The sequence below is a fragment of the Anabrus simplex genome, chromosome 1 (genome assembly GCF_040414725.1).
Source record: "Anabrus simplex isolate iqAnaSimp1 chromosome 1, ASM4041472v1, whole genome shotgun sequence".
NCBI lineage: Eukaryota > Metazoa > Arthropoda > Insecta > Orthoptera > Tettigoniidae > Anabrus > Anabrus simplex.
This window is the reverse complement of record NC_090265.1, coordinates 175680682-175700661: the sequence shown is the minus strand read 5'-3', so window position 1 is coordinate 175700661 and position 19980 is coordinate 175680682. Positions and strand designations below refer to the sequence as shown.

Here is a 19980-nt window from a genome sequence, read left to right as displayed (position 1 = left end):
AAATATGCCAAAGAGTTACAACGCGGACGTTTATTATTTCAAAAATACTACAAACAAATACAGCCTACGGTAACAAGTAATTTCAATTTAGAATTGGTCTTATTTGCAACATAAAACTACACTTACCCTTTTTAAAGCAATTGAAAAGAATTACCATCAGTTCAATAACCCTTCTACATAATTGAATGTACCACTATGTTGATAGGTTATGAAATAAGACAAAAGTAGTTCCATTTTAAGGTAACAAGGTAACAGAAATGAAATTAAATGGAATCAAAATCGAGTTAAACAATCTAAAATAACGTTAGTAGATGCTGAACAAACAACGAAAAATACTGAATAAACTAAAATATAAACGGAAACAACTTCATTTAGTGGCTTTACTTTTCATTTATGTTGGTTCTTATAAAACTTGGTAGCTTTTTTGGCTTTGTTAAAAGCTCAATTCAAGATTCAAAAATCGGATTTTGTTGCTATGCAAGTTTGACAGTTATAATGGATGAAAGTGTGCCATCAATATTTAATCTGGATCGGAATTCAATAGACAACAACAGCAATAAATAACAACAATGAAATGACCAGCAGTGGCACCCAAGTAAGCCAAGCTCTGCTGAATACATGCGCTTCTTATCTGCAGGCGTTTATTGCCTTCCTGGCAAAATGCGTGAGTTTACAGGTTTTTTCAGTGAAAGGGGGAACTGATGGTCGAATACGTATGACTCACACATTTATCGTAAGAGTTTCCCAATAAAGATGGGACTATAAATAACTATCCTTCCTCTGAGAGTGTACCAATATTGTCTTTTTAGTTTCTCGCCAATTCTCAGGATACTGAAAATCGAACCTTCAGTTGAGTACCTCGGCAAGTCAATATTGATGGCGTAAGTAGAAATCCTCGTGACTCCCATTTCTCTTCCTATCCATTATTTCCCTTAAGACTGGTCACGCTGCCAGCCACATATGGATATCCAGACCATCAGAACTATTTTCGTTGTGTTCATTTTTCTATGCTCTGGTTTAAAGGAAAAAGAACCTTAAAAATATTATTCTGTAGGAGTGCGTAAATAAAACATGCAAACATACATTCCTATAGTACGGTACGGCAAGGTTCATTTTCCTTTATACACCGGCATAGGAAGATACTTATGGACTACATGCCCATATTGATGGCTTTCTTTAAAAACCTCGTAAGTCCGAATACTCTTCCTATCCATTATATTCCTTAAGACTAGTCACGCCTCCCAGTCCCATATTTATATGCAGTCCAAAAGAATAATTTTCGTTATGGTCATTTTTCTCTGCCCATTTGTAAAGGAAAATGAACCTTACATACATTATACTGTAGGAGTGTGTAAATTTGCCATGCAATCAACATCCCTACAATTAGGTACGTTAAGGTCCATTTTCCTTTGGACGTTAGCAAAGGAAAATTAACACAGCGAAAATTATTCTGATGGACTGCATACAAATATATAACCGAGAGGCGTGGCCAGTCTTAAGGGATATAATAGGTAGGAAGAACATTCGGACATACGAGGTTTTAAAAGAAAGCCATCGATATGTGCTTAGGAGGTGTGAGTAGTGTTAAGGTAAATAATGGACAGGAACATCATTGGGAGATACGAGGTTTTCTGATTAGGCCAACGTTAGATTACATGCATGAATTTCTAAATTCACAGCTACCAACCATATTTCGTGTAACGCGAGCTTCTTTGGCGTTATGATCGGGAAGGAATTCAGGAATTAATTTAATATCCATTTTTCTGATTTTACAGAAATTGAATCACTGAAGCACAATTTAGTTCAGCTCAAATTATTATTTCCGCGTCATTATTATTGTTTCCAATATCGGAAACGCCTGGTTTTGATAAACCATACGCTCCACTATTTTCAATGCTTTCGCCGCATAATTACACAGTGATGAAGCAAGACTCGAAATGGAACAAGCTGGTTGTGTTTCTTGCGTAAATTGCACATCTAATTTGGCACTGTTTCTCACAATTTCTTTTTTATTGCCTTGCCTTTCACAAGTTTCCTGTGTTGAGACCAATTCAGATTTTTACCGATTGTCACTCATTTTAATAAAAAATTAAACCACATAGGTATGGAACAACTACAGTTTTTACCGTTTCAAATTGCTTGCCAAGCGTCGGGGTGCTTAAATAACTGGCGGTATTTTCTTTTAATTTTTTAAGTATGAACGGACATCGTTGAGTGGCGTTACTGGGTCCTCTTATGGCACTGTTATCGGTGTCTCCAATCAAAAAGCTTACGATTGCGAGCAATGAGATTCGACTTCCTAACTTAACGTAATATAATACCACTAAATTATTTAAGGTATTACAATGAAGAAAGTGCTAATGCTCGTATTGTGACGACGTGAAGTTAGTACCAAAACAAGACCTGTCCTATTTCTGTTAACTAAATTTGAAGTGATTATTGCCAAAGTTATTAATATCCATTTTATTTCGAGTCAAGTTCGTGTACTCTTTTGATGAGTTTTTAATATGTTTAAAATTAACAGTAACAGCTTTAAAGAAACCCTTCGATTCCGCCACCCTAGCGTTGGCCTCAACACTCCTATGTCACCACCACCAAGCTTACCCTGCCGGCCAAAATTCTGAATGAATTTTTCTTCACTAATTGTTTCGTTTTACGACATATACTGTAAATTATGTTAAGAAGGATAAGAATAAGACGGCATAACCTCAAACTATACACCTACGAAGAGAAGATTACCGATACCAACCCGAAAAGAAGAATTACCTTTTATGGGCATGGCATACGAATGTACCCAACAAAACTGATCAGCTGCAACATTACCTTCTTTCAGCACAAGACAACTAAAGGGGCTTGTTTCATTGAGGTGGATAGAGACCATCTAGAAGTGGGAATCACATATAATGACATCCAGGAGCGTGTCCCACTTCAGAAGAAACTTCAGATATTCCAGGGTTTCGGAGACAAGCCATAATTTAAAAAACTGAAAAGGCATGGATGCAGGAGAGGTAAAAACGACACCGAGAACGCATACGGAAGTACAGGGCAGACATCAAAGTCAGAAGTAGCCAGTTGAGATGACGTGATACAAAGTTGCTGATACGACATGAATGTAATTCATTTTAATAATAACGATAATAATGTAACTTTGTGACAGTGAACCTCGTTGTTATCATTCACGTTTTATGAAATATATTACTTTATAACAATATATAGTTCACATCCAAAACGAAAAAGTTTTTTCACTGGTGTGTCTGATGGTACTTTATCTCGAAGTTCAATACTATAAAAATACTCCCAGTTTTTAAATCCTTGTAACCATTTGAACGTGCTTGAACATTTCTCTCTCTCCCTGCCACCCTATCGTAAATCCCAGCGCAGAAGTACTTTTTCCCTGCCACCAAAAGTTAGAGTTGCATGAGGACTCTAATCGATGTAGAAGTTTTTAATGATTGATCACCCACATGCTTCGCAATATGCTACAGCAAGATTGCTTCAAGCTCAGCTAGGAGTGATGACACGCATAAATCAAGAGAGGTGTCTAGAGATTGTGGAAATCTTCACCAGTCAAGTGAAGGAGAGAGAGAGACGACGCGAGTGAGATGGTGAGGAATTAACTTACAGAAAGTGAATTGCGTTCGTTAAAACCCGTTCCGAATGACATTTTAAATCTACGGCGTTTGTGCATGAGATTTTTGTTGAATCCACTTCCCTTCACATTGGCCATTAATACGCTAAACGACATAGCCTTCTTTATCATGTTCGGACTTAAATTTTTATAAGAGCCTTTGACAGAGTTCTGTACAATAATATCGATGGCTTTCTTTAAAAACCTCGTAAGTCCGAATACCCTTCCTATCCATTATATTCCTTAAGACTGGTCACGCCTCCCAGTCCCATATTTGTATGCAGTCCAAAAGAATAATTTTCGTTATGGTCATTTTCCTCTGCCCGTTTGTAAAGGAAAATGAACCTTAAATACATTATACTGTAGGAGTGTGTAAATTTGCCATGCAATCAACATCCCTACAATTCGGTACGTTAAGGTCCATTTTCCTTTGGACGTTAGCAAAGGAAAATGAACACAGCGAAAATTATTCTGATGGACTGCATACAAATATATGACCGAGAGGCGTGGCCAGTCTTAAGGGATATAATAGGTAGGAAGAACATTCGGACATACGAGGTTTTAAAAGAAAGCCATCGATATGTGCTTAGGAGGTGTGAGTAGTGTTAAGGTAAATAATGGACAGGAACATCATTGGGAGATACGAAGTTTTCTGATTAGGCCAACGATAGATTACATGCATGAATTTCTAAATTCACAGCTACCAACCATATTTCGCGCAACGCGAGCTTGTTTGGCGTTATGATCGGGAAGGAATTCAGGAATTAATTTGATATCCATTTTTCTGATTTTACAGAAATTGAATCACTGAAGCACAATTTAGTTCAGCTCAAATTATTATTTCCGCGTCATTATTATTGTTTCCAATATCGGAAACGCCTGGTTTTGATAAACCACACGCTCCACTATTTTCAATGCTTTCGCCGCATAATTACACAGTGATGAAGCAAGACTCGAAATGGAACAAGCTGGAGTGTGTTACTTGCGTAAATAGCACATCTAATTTGGCACTGTTTCTCACAATTTCTTTTTTTATTGCCTTGCCTTTCACGAGTTTCCTGTGTTGAGACCAATTCAGATTTTACCGATTGTCACTCATTTTAATTAAAAATTAAACCACATAGGTATGGAACAACAACAGTTTTTACAGTTTCAAATTGCTTGCCAAGCGTCGGGGTGCTTAAATAACTGGCGGTATTTTCTTTTAATTTTTTAAGTATGAACGGACATCGTTGAGTGGCGTTACTGGGTCCTCTTATGGCACTGTTATCGGTGTCTCCAATCAAAAAGCTTACGATTGCGAGCAATGAGATTCGACTTCCTAACTTAACGTAATATAATACCACTAAATTATTTAAGGTATTACAACGAAGAAAGTGCTAATGCTCGTATTATGACGACGTGAAGTTAGTACCAAAACAAAACCTGTCCTATTTCTGTTAACTAAATTTGAAGTGATTATTGCCAAAGTTATTAATATCCATTTTATTTCGAGTCAAGTTCGTGTACTCTTTTCATGAGTTTTTAATATGTTTAAAATTAACAGTAACAGCTTTAAAGAAACCCTTAGATTCCGCCACCCTAGCGTTGGCCTCAACACTCCTATGTCACCACCACCAAGCTTACCCTGCCGGCCAAAATTCTGAATGAATTCTTCTTCACCAATTGTTTCGTTTTACGACATATACTGTAAATTATGTTAAGAAGGATAAGAATAATACGGCATAACCTCAAACTATACACCTACGAAGAGAAGATTACCGATACCAACCCGAAAAGAAGAATTACCTTTTATGGGCATGGCATACGAATGTACCCAACAAAACTGATCAGCTGCAACATTACCTTCTTTCAGCAGAAGACAACTAAAGGGGCTTGTTTCATTGAGGTGGATAGAGACCATCTAGAAGTGGGGATCACATATAATGACATCCAGGAGCGTGTCCCACTTCAGAAGAAACTTCAGATATTCCAGGGTTTCGGAGACAAGCTAGAATTTAAAAAACTGTAAATGCATGGATGCAGGAGAGGTAAAAACGACACCGAGAACGCATACGGAAGTACAGGCAGACATCAAAGTCAGAAGTAGCCAATTGAGATAACGTGATACAAAGTTGCTGATACGACATGAATGTAATTCATTTTAATAATAACGATAATAATGTAACTTTGTGACAGTGAACCTCGTTGTTATCATTCACGTTTTATGAAATATATTACTTTATAAAAATATATAGTTCACATCCAAAACGAAAAAGTTTTTCACTGGTGTGTCTGATGGTACTTTATCTCGAAGTTCAATACTATAAAAATACTCCCAGTTTTTAAATCCTTGTAACCATTTGAACGTGCTTGAACATTTCTCTCTCTCCCTGCCACCCTATCGTAAATCCCAGCGCAGAAGTACTTTTTCCCTGCCACCAAAAGTTAGAGTTGCATGAGGACTCTAATCGATGTAGAAGTTTTTAATGATTGATCGCCCACATGCTTCGCAATATGCTACAGCAAGATTGCTTCAAGCTCAGCTAGGAGTGATGACACGCATAAATCAAGAGAGGTGTCTAGAGATTGTGGAAATCTTCACCAGTCAAGTGAACGAGAGAGAGAGACGAAGCGAGTTAGATGGTGAGGAATTAACTTACAGAAAGTGAATTGCGTTCGTTAAAACCCGTTCCGAATGACATTTTAAATCTACGGCGTTTGTGCATGAGATTTTTGTTGAATCCACTTCCCTTCACATTGGCCATTAATACACTAAACGACATAGCCTTCTTTATCATGTTCGGACTTAAATTTGTATAAGAGCCTTTGACAGAGTTCTGTACAATAATATCTATGGCTTTCTTTAAAAACCTCGTAAGTCCGAATACCCTTCCTATCCATTATATTCCTTAAGACTGGTCACGCCTCCCAGTCCCATATTTGTATGCAGTCCAAAAGAATAATTTTCGTTATGGTCATTTTCCTCTGCCCGCTTGTAAAGGAAAATGAACCTTACATACATTATACTGTAGGATTGTGTAAATTTCCCATGCAATCAACGTTCCTAAAATTCGGTAGGTTAAGATCCATTTTCCTTTAGACAGTAGCAAAGGAAAATGAACACAGCGAAAATTATTCTGATGGACTGCATAAAAATATATGACCGGGAGGCGTGGCCAGTCTTAAGGGATATAATAGGTAGGAAGAACATTTGGACATACGAGGTTTCAAAGGAAAGCCGTCGATATGTATAATAGGTGTTATTTTGTTTAAATTCATTATGCTATATACCCTTTAAATAATAATAATAATAATAATAATAATAATAATAATAATAATAATAATAATAATAATAACATACGTATATACATACACATTCTTCATAGAATGTTATACATTTCAGCGTTCAGTCTACAAGCCTCTGTGATTTACTAACCACCACCACAATCTTCTATTTGTAACTAGTTAAGTGGCCTCGTTTAGTTCAATAACTCGTATCTTCAAATAGTGAGGAACTGAGTCTAACTGTCATCGTCATAGTTTCCCTCTACTTCTTTTACCCTCCAAATCAAAACCATTTCCACCTAGGTAACGTCTCCTCCTCCATTCACCTCACATGATCCCACCACAGAAGCCGGCTTATGCGTACAGCTTCCTACATCGAGTTAATTCCTAATTAGCCTTTATTTCTTTATACAGAGTACGCTTCTGCCATTGTTCACATTGAATTTGACATTTAATTCTCATGATTTCTTACCTACTCACAGCAATTTTCTTACCATACTCACTGCATCTATTTTCAAGTTTGTATCAGCAATCATGACGGCCCCGCGATGTAGGGCTAGCGTTCATGCCTCTTACCCGGAGGCCCCTGGTTCGATTCCCGGCCAGGACAGGGATTTCTACCTGTATCTGAGGGCTGTTTCTAGGTCCACTCAGCCTACGTGATTACAATTGAGGAGCCATCTGACGGTGAGATGGCGGCCCCGGTCTAGAAAGCCAAAAATACCGACCGAGGGGACACGTCGTGCTGACCACACGACACCTCATTATCTGCCGGCACTCGGACTGAGGAGCGGTCGCTTGGTAGGCCATGGCCCTTCGGCGCTGCTGCGCCATGGGGTTTGGAGGGATTATCAGTAATCATTCTCGCTCCCATGTCTGTTATTTCTAACTTATGAATAAGATATCCCGAGTTCACCCAGCTTTCACTCTCGTAAAGCAAAGTTGGTCTAAAAACAGATCGATGTAAAGACAGCTCCGTCAGGGAGCAGACTTCCTTCTTACAGAATGATTGATCACAAAGGCGAGTTCATAGCATTGGCTTTAATGGACTTGGATTCAATCTCACGTACTATACTACCAACCTGGGAGAACACACGTCCTAAATACTTGCATTTATCTATCCGTTTCAACTTTGTATTCCCAATCTTACATTCAGGCCTCTTGGATTTCTTACCTACTGACATTAATTTAGTCTTGAAAAGACTCGTTTTCGTACCATACTCACTCAACCTATTTTCAAGTTCCAAGACATTAGACTGGATGCTTTCGGTACAAGCTGCCATTAACATTAAGTTTTCAGCATAGGCCAAACTACTTACATTTCACCAAAATGAATTCTTTCCTGCCGCTTAATATCATTCAGCAGATAATCCACGTGAGCTATGAACAACAAAGATGAAAGTTGCTGCCTGGTCTAACCCCTGTAAGTAACTTGAAGTAAGAACTCATTCACCATCAATATTCTTAGTGCAGCCCAATTTTCACCATACACGCACTTGATTAATTTTTAATAATCTACCATTAATCCCAAAGTCCTCCAGTACGGTGTACATCTTTTCTCTCGGTACTCTTTTGTAAGCCTTCTGTATATCTACGGAACATAAATAAAAGTCTATTCCTTTCGTAGCAGTTCTCAATTATCTGGCGCACAGGGAAAATATAATCCGGACAGCTCCTCTGTGGCCTGAAACTACACTTGTTTTCCTCCAACCCCCTTTCAGTCACTGACCGCATCCTCCCTTCCAAAATTCCAGTGAACACCTTGCCTAGTATACTGATCAATGAGATACCTCAATAGTTGTTGTAATCCTTCCTGTTCCTTTCCTTACAGATAGGTGCAATGACTCCTTTTGTCCAATCAATAGGTAACTTACGTACCATGCTAATCTTATTTCTCTATGAAGCTATTTCATCCCTGCCTTTCCACTATATTTAAGGTCCAATTTCATCTATTCCTGTTGATTTATGACAATGGAGATTATTTTATCATCCTTTTCACTTCCTCAATCGTAATTTCAACAACATCCTTGTCGTCCTCCCCATGAGCTCGGTTGTTCGCGATGTCACCAGTAAGTTTTTCTTTTTTCGCTAATTGAAATCTGTGTTGTCGCACAAAATGGTTAGGGAGTTCGAATCCCACTAGTCGAAATTATTTTCACCATCAGAATGTTGGCCGGCGTGGTAGGAAAGTTTGTGGTATAGAATTTCCGATCATTTCAGTGCGTGCCTAAACCTTGGATCAAATTCCTAAACCTCTCCGCAGTGCTCATGTCTTGGGTAGCCTTTCTCTGCATAATGATCACTTGAGTGGCAGTTTTCTCTAGGAGTTGCAGAAGAAACGATAGAAAACGGTGATCATAAAGATGAAACGTAACAGAAAAATCAATGTTCCACTAAGGAGAGGAATCACTGAAGAGGATCCCACACCACCAAAGAAACCTGAAAAAAGCGCCACTGAAAAATGTGTAATTCCAATTGGTGGAACCAGTAATGATTCAGAGGAACCTGCAGAGAAATGAAACGCGGCTTCCTCGGGAACACCAGAGGTAAGAAAATCTAAGTGTGTGTGAATGCTGTTATATCTGAAAAACTTGCTACATCCACTTGAATTATCCGAAGTGGTTGTTGGTAATTTCGTTGTGGTTAGTTTTGAAAACCACCGATATCCTAGTATCATAGAGAATATTGACTATGAAGAAGTGAAAGCCAACGAAAAACAAGAAATGTTGGAAATGGCAAGAATATAAAGATATAATTTGGTACAAAAATCAGATATGGTCAGTAAAATTCCAAAGCCAAAATGAGTTGGAAAGAGAGAGTGTACTTGATAGACTTGAAACAGTGAATCGTGAACCTATTAGAGTACTTTTGGACTCTTTCGCATCCTTTTTATAAAATGCTCATGCCTTGTTCTGTGCTTTAAAACATTTTATTCCTTCTTATTCTTTTAGTAGGAAGGTAAATCACATGTCCTTAAGAATACCGTCATTTTTTTGGTATATTTATACATGTCTAACACCCAAATTTCCTTCTTTTAGACTGTTTACGAATTGTCCGACGTGGGTTCGATTAGGACAGTTGATAGAAGCATAGACGTTTACATGGAAAACTGAACTGGAACTCACCTGAATCTATCAATTCTATAAATGAAATGTAATCTTGAGAATATGGAAAGCTAATTATGGAAACGAACATCTCAAAATCTGTACCAATCTTACTCCATGTCGTACAACACAAAGACAAATCCTTTTCATTTTATGGCAGGCGCGAGTAGCCGAGTATCATAGTCCCTGGCATCCCACCAAGGACGCAGAGGTTCGTATTTAAATATAGAATTCACATCCATAGTGGTTATGATTCCACGTCCTTTAATCATGATTACATTTTACGTCAAACTACAGGATTCGTTGGTCGCTACTACGATGTATTTTTGTCAGGTTGTAATTTAAACCAATAATAATAAGAAGAAGAATAAATAAATGAGCAAAGCGATCATAACTAATTATCTTCCTTCTTTGTGCTAGTTTGTATCCTGATAGATATACACGTGATTAAATTCTGAATCAATGTCTTGCACGTAACTATGTCCTGAAATAGTTCGGCCCCGCGGTGTAGGGGAGCAACGCGATCGCCTGTCTCCCTGCGGACCCGGGTTCGATTCCGGCTGGGTCAGGGATTTTTAATTGGGATTAGTATTCCTTGCTTGGGGACTGGATATTTGTGTCGTCTTCAACGTTCCTTTCCTCACATTCAACACTTTACACTTCCGCATTATCCAAATACACGCAGGTTCTTAACATATGGTGCAAGTAGGGACAAAAGATTTTTGTAGGTCGACGCCCCAAACAATTAGCATTCTTTTAATGTACCTACTGAAATGTCTTGCTTCAAGATTCTCCCCAAAAGTATTTAGTTCGTTATTAGCATTTAAAAATTTATGTCGATAAATGATGTATTTTTTATACACAATAGGACTCAATAACTCAAGAAGATGTGTTCAGTTCGTAAACTAAGAGTTTCATTTCATAATTTTCTTATTCAATACTTCATATAGCTTTTCACGTTTGAGTCTGTGTTTAGGTTCTAAAAACCAGACGTAGTTTGGCATACTCCTTTATATACACAATACCAGTCCAACATATCAATTCCAATTTTGTCTATAATATGAATATATCCGCTTTTGTGCTGCTACAATTTGCTCTACTCCTCCTTTGTCATTCTTGGATATATTTGAAACTGTGTTGAGTTTCTCCCTCACTCTGTAATTTACCCACTCTTGCGCCCACATTTGTGCGACAATATGTGACGTGCCGCGTCACCTTAATTTTAATATAAATACTCGCTCATTTCCTCTCCATAAAAAATATCTCATGGGCGCCAGCCTTCAATATTTGGCTTGAAGACGATAGTTGGTAAATAGTAATAATAATAATAATAATAATAATAATAATAATAATAATAATAATAATAATAATAATAATAATAATAATAATAATAATAGGCAATGGGACTCTGAATACTCCCAGAGGTGGGGTGACAGAACACTTACCATTAAGTACACAATAACTTGGAAAACAAGGATCAATAATAACAATTTACGAAAGTACCAATTAAAATAACTATTTATTAGAATGATAAAAGTGACGGCGTATTTACGAGAACTGAACTTACGGATACGAAAGAAAAAATGAATGAAATAAAATCTAAGAAAATGAACTGTAACGCGGAGACTTGCAGTAATTTATGCCATTAGCTCATCATTTGTAGTTTCTGGTATATGGACGCATTCGATGATATAGAAGCTGTTTGGTGATAATCTCGTTCTGCAGTAATCATCTCTCGTAGTAGGTACCAGTCCTATTTCTGATTCGTACATTGTCCACTAATTGGACAGCGGCTTTCTGACGATAACTCTTCCTATAATACTCATTACATAAGGTGGCAATGAGCCCCAATTTCAATATCAAAACCACCTTGGGTTACGTTCGTAGAAAGAATACACTTGCATTCTTCCTTATTTCAGAATTGTAGCTTAAATGAATATATGACAAAGTTATCTCCTGTCCTAGACAAGTCAAAACCGGTCTCTCGTTGAATTTATCTCTCGTCATTGAAATAATATCTCAATGCGAGTAACTTTGAGTAGTGCTACTCAGATGCGAAATGAACTAAGTTAAGACTTTCAGCAGCTAAGATCTTCAGCAGTTAAGCTATTAAGACGTTAAAACCTCCTCCGATGTAAAGACGCTCCGATGTAAAAGACCTTCTCCGATGCCAAGGCGCTCTCGATTCTAAGCAGTTAAGATCTTCTTCAATATAAAGACGTTAAGACCTCCTCGGGCTCTTGTAGTTGATGGATATCGGCTCCAAAATATCCCTCAGTCTACCATATCACATGGTTCTTTTTTCTATCACTTCTCCAATCCATTGCTCTATATCCATCAACTTGTTTCGTAACCTTCATTCACATAGGTTGACATTTCGCAGGCTCACAAAGCCTCATGTAGCGAAGTTCCAAAATCAGAAGTTAACAAGTTATAACTGTCTCTTCAGAATATGGAGGGGGGTAAGCAATCCTGCAATCTAGATGATGTCCTCTTCCTGGTAAAGGGCTAAATTTAGCATGGCGTGTCCGGTCACCTGACCTTGGGCTTCTGGAACTTTACTGTAATCTATTAATACGGTTGATGTTGTAATACCTTACTCAAGAATCCGCTTGTTCATAATTCGTTATTACCGTGATACGAAGAAATGAGATGATATGTGAAATGGGTGACTAAAACCCTATATACAAGCATAATAATTTAGAATGACTTGCCACAAATTAAATATATCAACGGAGCCGGGACTAAACCTCCTATGTGAAATATTTTATCTTAGAACTTTGGCCGGTAAGGTTTTGTCATCTAAGGTGCAATGTTGTGTGAGAATGGTCAAGGCATTCTCGCTCTTCATGAGATATGTGCTTCGGGTCAGTATATATCCAAAAATATTATTATATAGGAGGTTTTCTCCCGGCAACGACGATAAACATCCTTCCAATAAAATACACAGTTTGATAATATTAAGTACATGCTGTGATGTTCAAAACACCGCAACCCTCACCCCTCTTCGACAACACAGACACAAATAAGGGAATTAGGTTTAGGCAATGCACTTTAGATATTTGCTTCCAACTATTTTCCGCTTAAAATTTAGTATTGTATTTTTAATGAGATTAACCAATGCAGTGATTTAGGGGGTTAGCTTTCCAGGCACTTTCCAGGCTCAGGTACAAACCTCGGTGGCACCTAAAATCTCTGAAGGACCACGTAGTACCTTGAAGAATATCTGGTCGTAAACCCCAAGTTAATATCCAAAAATGTGCCAATGACTCCATAAATAACTGTAATAAACTGAAGAAAATTGTAACTGGGAGACACCACCAATGACAGTTGTAATTCAGTTTATGCATCATGAGACGTATTTTCCTGAACGTCTGCGGAAAACGAATATAAAAATCTTCTGTTCCTATATCCATTCTACCAAGCAGCCTTCTTTGGTATTTAAAATTCCATTTAAATACATCTTAAGCAAAATTTACAGGGGGCCAATGTTGTATTTGTTTAAGGTTAATTGCTGTGCCTTGGGAACTTAGTGTTTGTGTTTGTTTATCTGACATTTCCCTTGATACGTTATTCAATTCCTTAAATGCAGTATTCACCAACGTCAATCGATCACAACCAATCACTACTGATTTGTATTTAGGGCAGTCGCCCAGGTGGAAGATTCCCTATCTGTTGTTTTCCTAGCCTTTTCTTTCAAAGAAATTGGAAATTTATAGAACATCTCCCTTGGTAAGTTATTCCAGTCCCTAACTCCCTTCCTATAAACCAATATTTGCCCCAATTTGTCCTCTTTAATTCCAACTTTATCTTCATATTGTGATCTCTCCTACTTTTAACGACACCACTCAAACGTATTCATCTACTAATCTCATTCCACGCCATCTCTCCACTGACAGCTCGGAACATACCACTTAGTCGAGCAGCTCGTCTGCTTTCTCCCAAGTCTTTCCAGTCCAAACTTTGTAACACTTTTGTCGTCAGTTACTTTTGCCGTTATCTTAGACTTAAAAAACTCCGATAATGTCATCTCGGACAACGATTACTTCTATATTCACACAGAATTGATTATCTCAGTTTACCAAAACGAAGTTTTCGTTTCAATCTGAATTTGAAACTTACATTTTTCATACTGACAAAAATAAATTGGTACGTGCTGCCACCGCAATTGAAATATAAACAAGTTTGTAAATAATTTATTGTAAATTATCTTCGCTATTGACCAGAAACGAACAAAGAAGCTTTAATATAACTGTGCAAGAGAAGGGATTGTTATTGAATTTGGTGGCAGAAGCATTAGCATAATAGAGAATAAGAATGTACATTATAGCCTACACATTATATCGTCGTTGCCGGGACGAAACCTCCTATGTGTTAATATTTTTGGAGATATACTGACCCGCAGCACATACATTATGAGGAGCGAGAATGTCTTAACAACTGTCACACAATATTGCACCTTAGATGACAGAACTTTACCGGCCAAAGTTCTAAGCTAAAATATTTCACATAGGAGGTTTTGTCCCGGCAACGATGATATATTTCACTCAAACAATAAAGCAGTGTTACTTAATTCTTCATTAAAATATCATCCAGCTGTGTACCGTACAGGTTATAATCGACAATTCATCTTAGACCTAACCTATATGTTGGGAATTCCAGGTTATGTTCGATCATGGATAACACTCCCGGTGACGAAGCTCTAGATATCCTAAAATATATTTCAAAATCAGTGCCATCCTAGTCCTCAAATCTGTAAATTTGCATAATCTTGGTCATGTCCCTCGTCGCTGTGATTTTCTCTTTAAGTTAAATATGCCAAGCGAGTATGAGCCGCCATCTTGAAAGATTTCCTGTTTTACGGCCAACCTTTCCTCAGAAAAATTTTCAACCGAGATAATATCCGTTATCTGAGATAAAATTCTTGGTGAATAGAAATGTACCTGTTATATCGGCTTCCTTAGATTTAAACCAAGATAAAAGCTTTTACTCGCGTTGGTAAACATGCCCCATTTGTCCTCTTGAATTCTAACTTCATCTCATAAACACAAATCTCCATTTACATTGTAAAACAGCAGAACACAAACCACCAGAGAAACACGCAATATAGGTTTGGCGTCAGGAAGGGTATCCGGCTGTAAAACTATGCAGTAAACAAATATACCTACTGCCCCCGTGGAAGTTAAAGACTGAGAAGTAACATTCAGATTCAAAATTCCTATTGACTGAATCCGAGATTCAAACCTTAGCCGCATACGTAAGAACCTATCAATAGAGCCACTGACATCTTATGTACATCATATCCTCTAGGAGTGGGTAAATACTATGTCATGCAAACATACATTCCTACTGTACGATAAATTAAGGTTCATTTTTCCTTTACACACCCGCGTAGGAAAATTTAATGAAAATTCTTCTGATAGATTGCATATCAATATATGGCTGGGAGTCGTGACAAATCTTATGGGAAATAATGGATAGAAAGAGCATTGTCACATTCGCGGTTTTGGTACAGCAGCGACGATGCGAAATTTGAATGTAGAAAGATGTATAATCGTTAACCCAAGAAACCACCTTTGCTTCAAAGAATTCTTGTCAGATATAAGAATAGAGCATGCACATAATGTATCCAAGCTCAGCTTTTAATGATTTCAATGATTCTGAGAAACAAATAAGGAACAGAATAGTCGTTGGACTCACCACAAAATATCGTCGATTCACTGGTAAAACGTTGTATCCCACAATACTCTTCCTATCTATTATTCTCCTTAAGACTGGTCATGCCTCCCAGCCACATATGGATACGCAGTCCGTCAGAACAATGTCCGTTGTGTTCGTTTTCCTATGTCGACGATTAAACGAAAATGAACCTTACATGCATTGTACACTAGGAGTGCGTAAATACGTAATGCAAACGTACATTCCTACAGTACGGTACTGTAAGGTTCATTTTCCTTTACACATGGGGATAGGAAAATGAACACAACAAAATTTGTTCTGATGGACTGCATATCCATACGTGGCTGTGAGGCGTGACCAGTCTTAAGGACAATAATTGATAGGAAGAGCTTTGTGGAATACAACCTTTTACAGGTCGAGCGACGATATAATTAGAAATCGGTTTAGTGTGACAAAGGGGCATCCTGGAACAGGCAAATTCACTGAGCAAACTCATATAATTTCCATCTTCCTGCACAGCTGTGAAAATTGGTGGTAGTGACGATTATGTTAATGTTAATGGGTAGGACTCTAGGCAACCATACCGGTCTAACTCTAATCTCAAGAGAAAAAGAGAAGGGATCCTGCGAAAACTGAAGATACTGTGCCACAGAAAGGGTGAAATGAAAACACCCTGGAAAAACTTATTCTTCTAACGTTTTCCCACACCCGTGGGGTCACGGGTACGAGCTGTGTAGCACATGTGGATTTTGACCTGTTTTACGGCCGGATGCCCTTCCTGACGCCAACCTTATATGAATGGAAGTAATCACTATTGTGTGCTTCTATGTGTGTTATCTGAATATGAAGAGGAATGTGTCGGAATGAACACTAACACCCAGTCCCCGAGGCAGAAGAATTAATCAGACATGGTTAAAAATCCGACCCAGCCGGAAATCGAACCCGGGGCCCTCTGAACCGAAGGCCTCAACGCTGACCATTCAGCCATTGAGTCGGACTGAAAACTCCTTAGCTCATCTCACACCTAATACCATCGAGTACAAAGAGAAAAAGAGTTTCCGGCTTAAGTTGCTCATACGGTAGAGCGCTGGCCTTTATGGATTCAATACCAGTTCACACTGATGGTATTTGAATGTGCGTCAGCCTTGTATAGGTTAATTTGGCGAGTAAAAGAACTCCTCGTACCTCGGTGTTATTTAAAAACCATAAAGATAGTTGGTGGGACGTAATAACAAAAATATTTATCACATCAATTGGAGCAACCATTGACCAACAGACGTAGGGTAGAGAAAAATTCAAAGCGAACAGCATGGTAAAATTTTGGAAGGTATGATAGACTCAGCTAGGCGCCTCATGGTCACCAAGCATACCATTTTTAATAGCAGACTGTGCCGAGAAGCAAACCATTAATCATATCATGACAGAGTGCAGAAATCGGGCGTTTTGTGAAGAATAAAGTGATTTCCTGACGACAACAGCTAAGACAGTTTACTATAGTGTTTAAAAAATCTGCAGTTTGTATACAATTTTTGTACATTTCATATTTGGATTGTTTCTGTTAGATACTTGTGGAGTCTAAGGTGATTCCGTGCCACTTATATTGTCTGAAAGTTAATGGTGAATAAATTGGGATACGTTTAATCATAATAATCATCGGAACAGAAAAAATTTCCACTACCGAAAATTGGTCCAATTCTTGTCAATTTAGAATCTCCTGTCCTTATTTTGAGCCATGTGCCTAGAGAGGTGCTAGCTCAACTGTAGCTGATATCCTCTGTAAAGTTGTTCGCCGTATGGTGGACACCAACGATGCCAGTGCCTGGACTGATCTTCTCCTTTTTCTGCTCTCCGTGTTCCTCAAAAATAAGATAAGGTAACCAACCTTAAGTCGTGGGAAAATAAAAAAAATGTGGTACGTATCACGATTTTGCGTGTTATCCATGAGCAGGAGCCATGCTAATGTTCTCTGCATCTTTCCAATTTTAGTATATCTACCGACAAAGCGAGTACAAAGTATAGTACGCGAACCTTTTCTTGAGCCCTGAGCTCTATAGTAATGAATGGAAACCAGGGCTCAAGGAAAGGTTCGCGTACTATATTATTATTATTATTATTATTATTATTATTATTATTATTATTATTATTATTATTATTATTATTATTATTATTATTATTATTATTATTATTATTATTATTATTATTATTATTATTATTATTATTATTATTATTATTATTATTATTATTATTATTATGAAAATAATAATGATAATCATACAACTGGCAAAGAATACTGGCGACGTACTCCACACCACCATCCGCAAGAGGAACAGCAGTGAAACTTCGACCAAAAGTCTGCGTAGACAGAAACATATCGTCGGCTTTGAAATGTTATATCAGTGACGAATGCTACAAATACCTTGGAAATAAGAAGTTCATCAAGCCATGATTGCAAAGAACACTTGAACACTTTTTCAACATAACGAGACGACAAGATTATGATTTTGAGAAATCAATAGTGAGGAAGTGGTGATGATGTTTAAGAGAAAGTACAAATAGTAAACAATAAACTAAAATCCAAATGATCAAGGATCAATTAATGTTATGCGGAGTAGCGCTCAGAAGATTGATTGCCCAAACAAGAAACTCTTCAACTTACTTCTCAGAAATTTTGCGTGAAAGTCAGAGAGTCGGATGAACTTACAGTACATCAGAGATTCATATTCATAAGAACAACGTCTGTGAATACATGATGCTCAGTCGTGAGTGAGATATTTACAGAAAGATAATATATATATACAGGCTGGTCTGAAACAACGTAAACCGGGTATATAAGGGTTAGAGGGTTGGTCATACTGATAATTGGAAAAAATAATTATAGGTCTCGCGCCAATGTCATTTCATCATATCCTGAAGCTAGCCTATCAGATCGCTTCAGATGTGCTTTGCGAGGCTTTGTTGCTAAATGGTCACGTGGCTTATGACGGCCTTGTAAATGCCAATAGAAGAAATACATTTCTCCAGGGAAGGGACTTGAACAAAGACCTCCCTGCTGATAGTCTCGGCCCAACCCAAGCACGCTACGTTGGCATTGACTTAACCCACAGTGTGTTAGTGTATGATACTCATTTCTCAACATGGCTCTCAAGTCTGACCAATCCACGTGCAGATTTAGCAACACCACCTCGTACAGCCTATTTAAATTCGCCCGCGAAGCGAACTGATTGGCTAACTAGAGCAGCTGATAGAATGACAACGGCGCGAGGTATTGAAGTAATCCTTTCAAATTACTCATCGTTATGACCAAGGCTCTCCCTCATATACTCGGTTCACTTTGTTTCCGACAACCCTGTATAGTTATAATAATGTGAAGAGCTTTTATTACTTGAATAATTAAAAGGTATTTTTAAAACGACCTGTCACGTCGTTCATTTTTATTGAATTTCTTGTCCGATATAAGGACAAACAGAACATGCTCTATTTATTTCCTGTATGTATCTGAACGCGTGCGGTTTAATATCGAAGTGTCATTTTGCATTCATACGTTGAATGCAAAAAAATAGCATGGATATGAGCGGTTGCCCTGGAGCTAAATCCGATGTTTCGTGGTATATTGGACTGTACATATCATGTGCGCAATAAAATGGACCATAGGGAATCTGTTACGTCAAATAAAACTCCGTCTTCCTCCACATCGCAAAATAATTTGAAATAACGAGATCAGCAAAATTGAAATGGTGCATTCTCGATGAAGCTTTACAATACCTAGGAAACATACCGACGGCTTACTTCTAAAACCTCGTATCTCCTAATGCCGTTCCTATCCATTCTTTTCCTTGTGACTGGTCACGCCTCCCAGCCACATATTGATACGCAGCCCATCAGAACAATTTATCGTTGAGTTCATTTTCCTATGCTAACTTGTAAAGGAAAATGAACCTTAAATGCATTAAGCGCGCAAATACGTCACGCAAACTACATCCCTACAACACGGTATGGTAAGGTCAATTTTCCTTTACACACCAGCATAGGAAAATGAACACAACGAAAATTGTTCTGATGGACTGGATATCCACATGTGGCTGGGAGGCGTGATCAGCCTTAAGTTATATAATGGGTAGGAATAGAGTTGGGACATACGAGGTTTTAGAAGTAAGCCGTCGATACAAAACATTGTTACTGTTTTGAGGAGAACGGTCACGTTATCATCCGCCTTTTGCACAAATCATGGAGGACAGGAGAGGCATCGCTTTAGAAAAAAGCAGTTCGCTGGTTCTTAAACGTCATTATGATTAGATAGTGGAT

The 19980-nt window shown here is 38.0% G+C and overlaps 1 protein-coding gene and 1 non-coding gene across 2 annotated transcripts in view; one reads left to right on the top strand and one right to left on the bottom strand.

The window, feature by feature from the left end:
- LOC136863590 (alkaline phosphatase, tissue-nonspecific isozyme) overlaps positions 1 to 19980 on the top strand; it is a 208647-nt gene that overhangs the window by 99870 nt on the left and 88797 nt on the right. The window lies entirely within an intron of this gene.
- LOC137497183 (U6 spliceosomal RNA) lies at positions 17582 to 17685 on the bottom strand. The gene has a single exon (XR_011017719.1). It is a non-coding gene; the product is annotated as a U6 spliceosomal RNA (small nuclear RNA).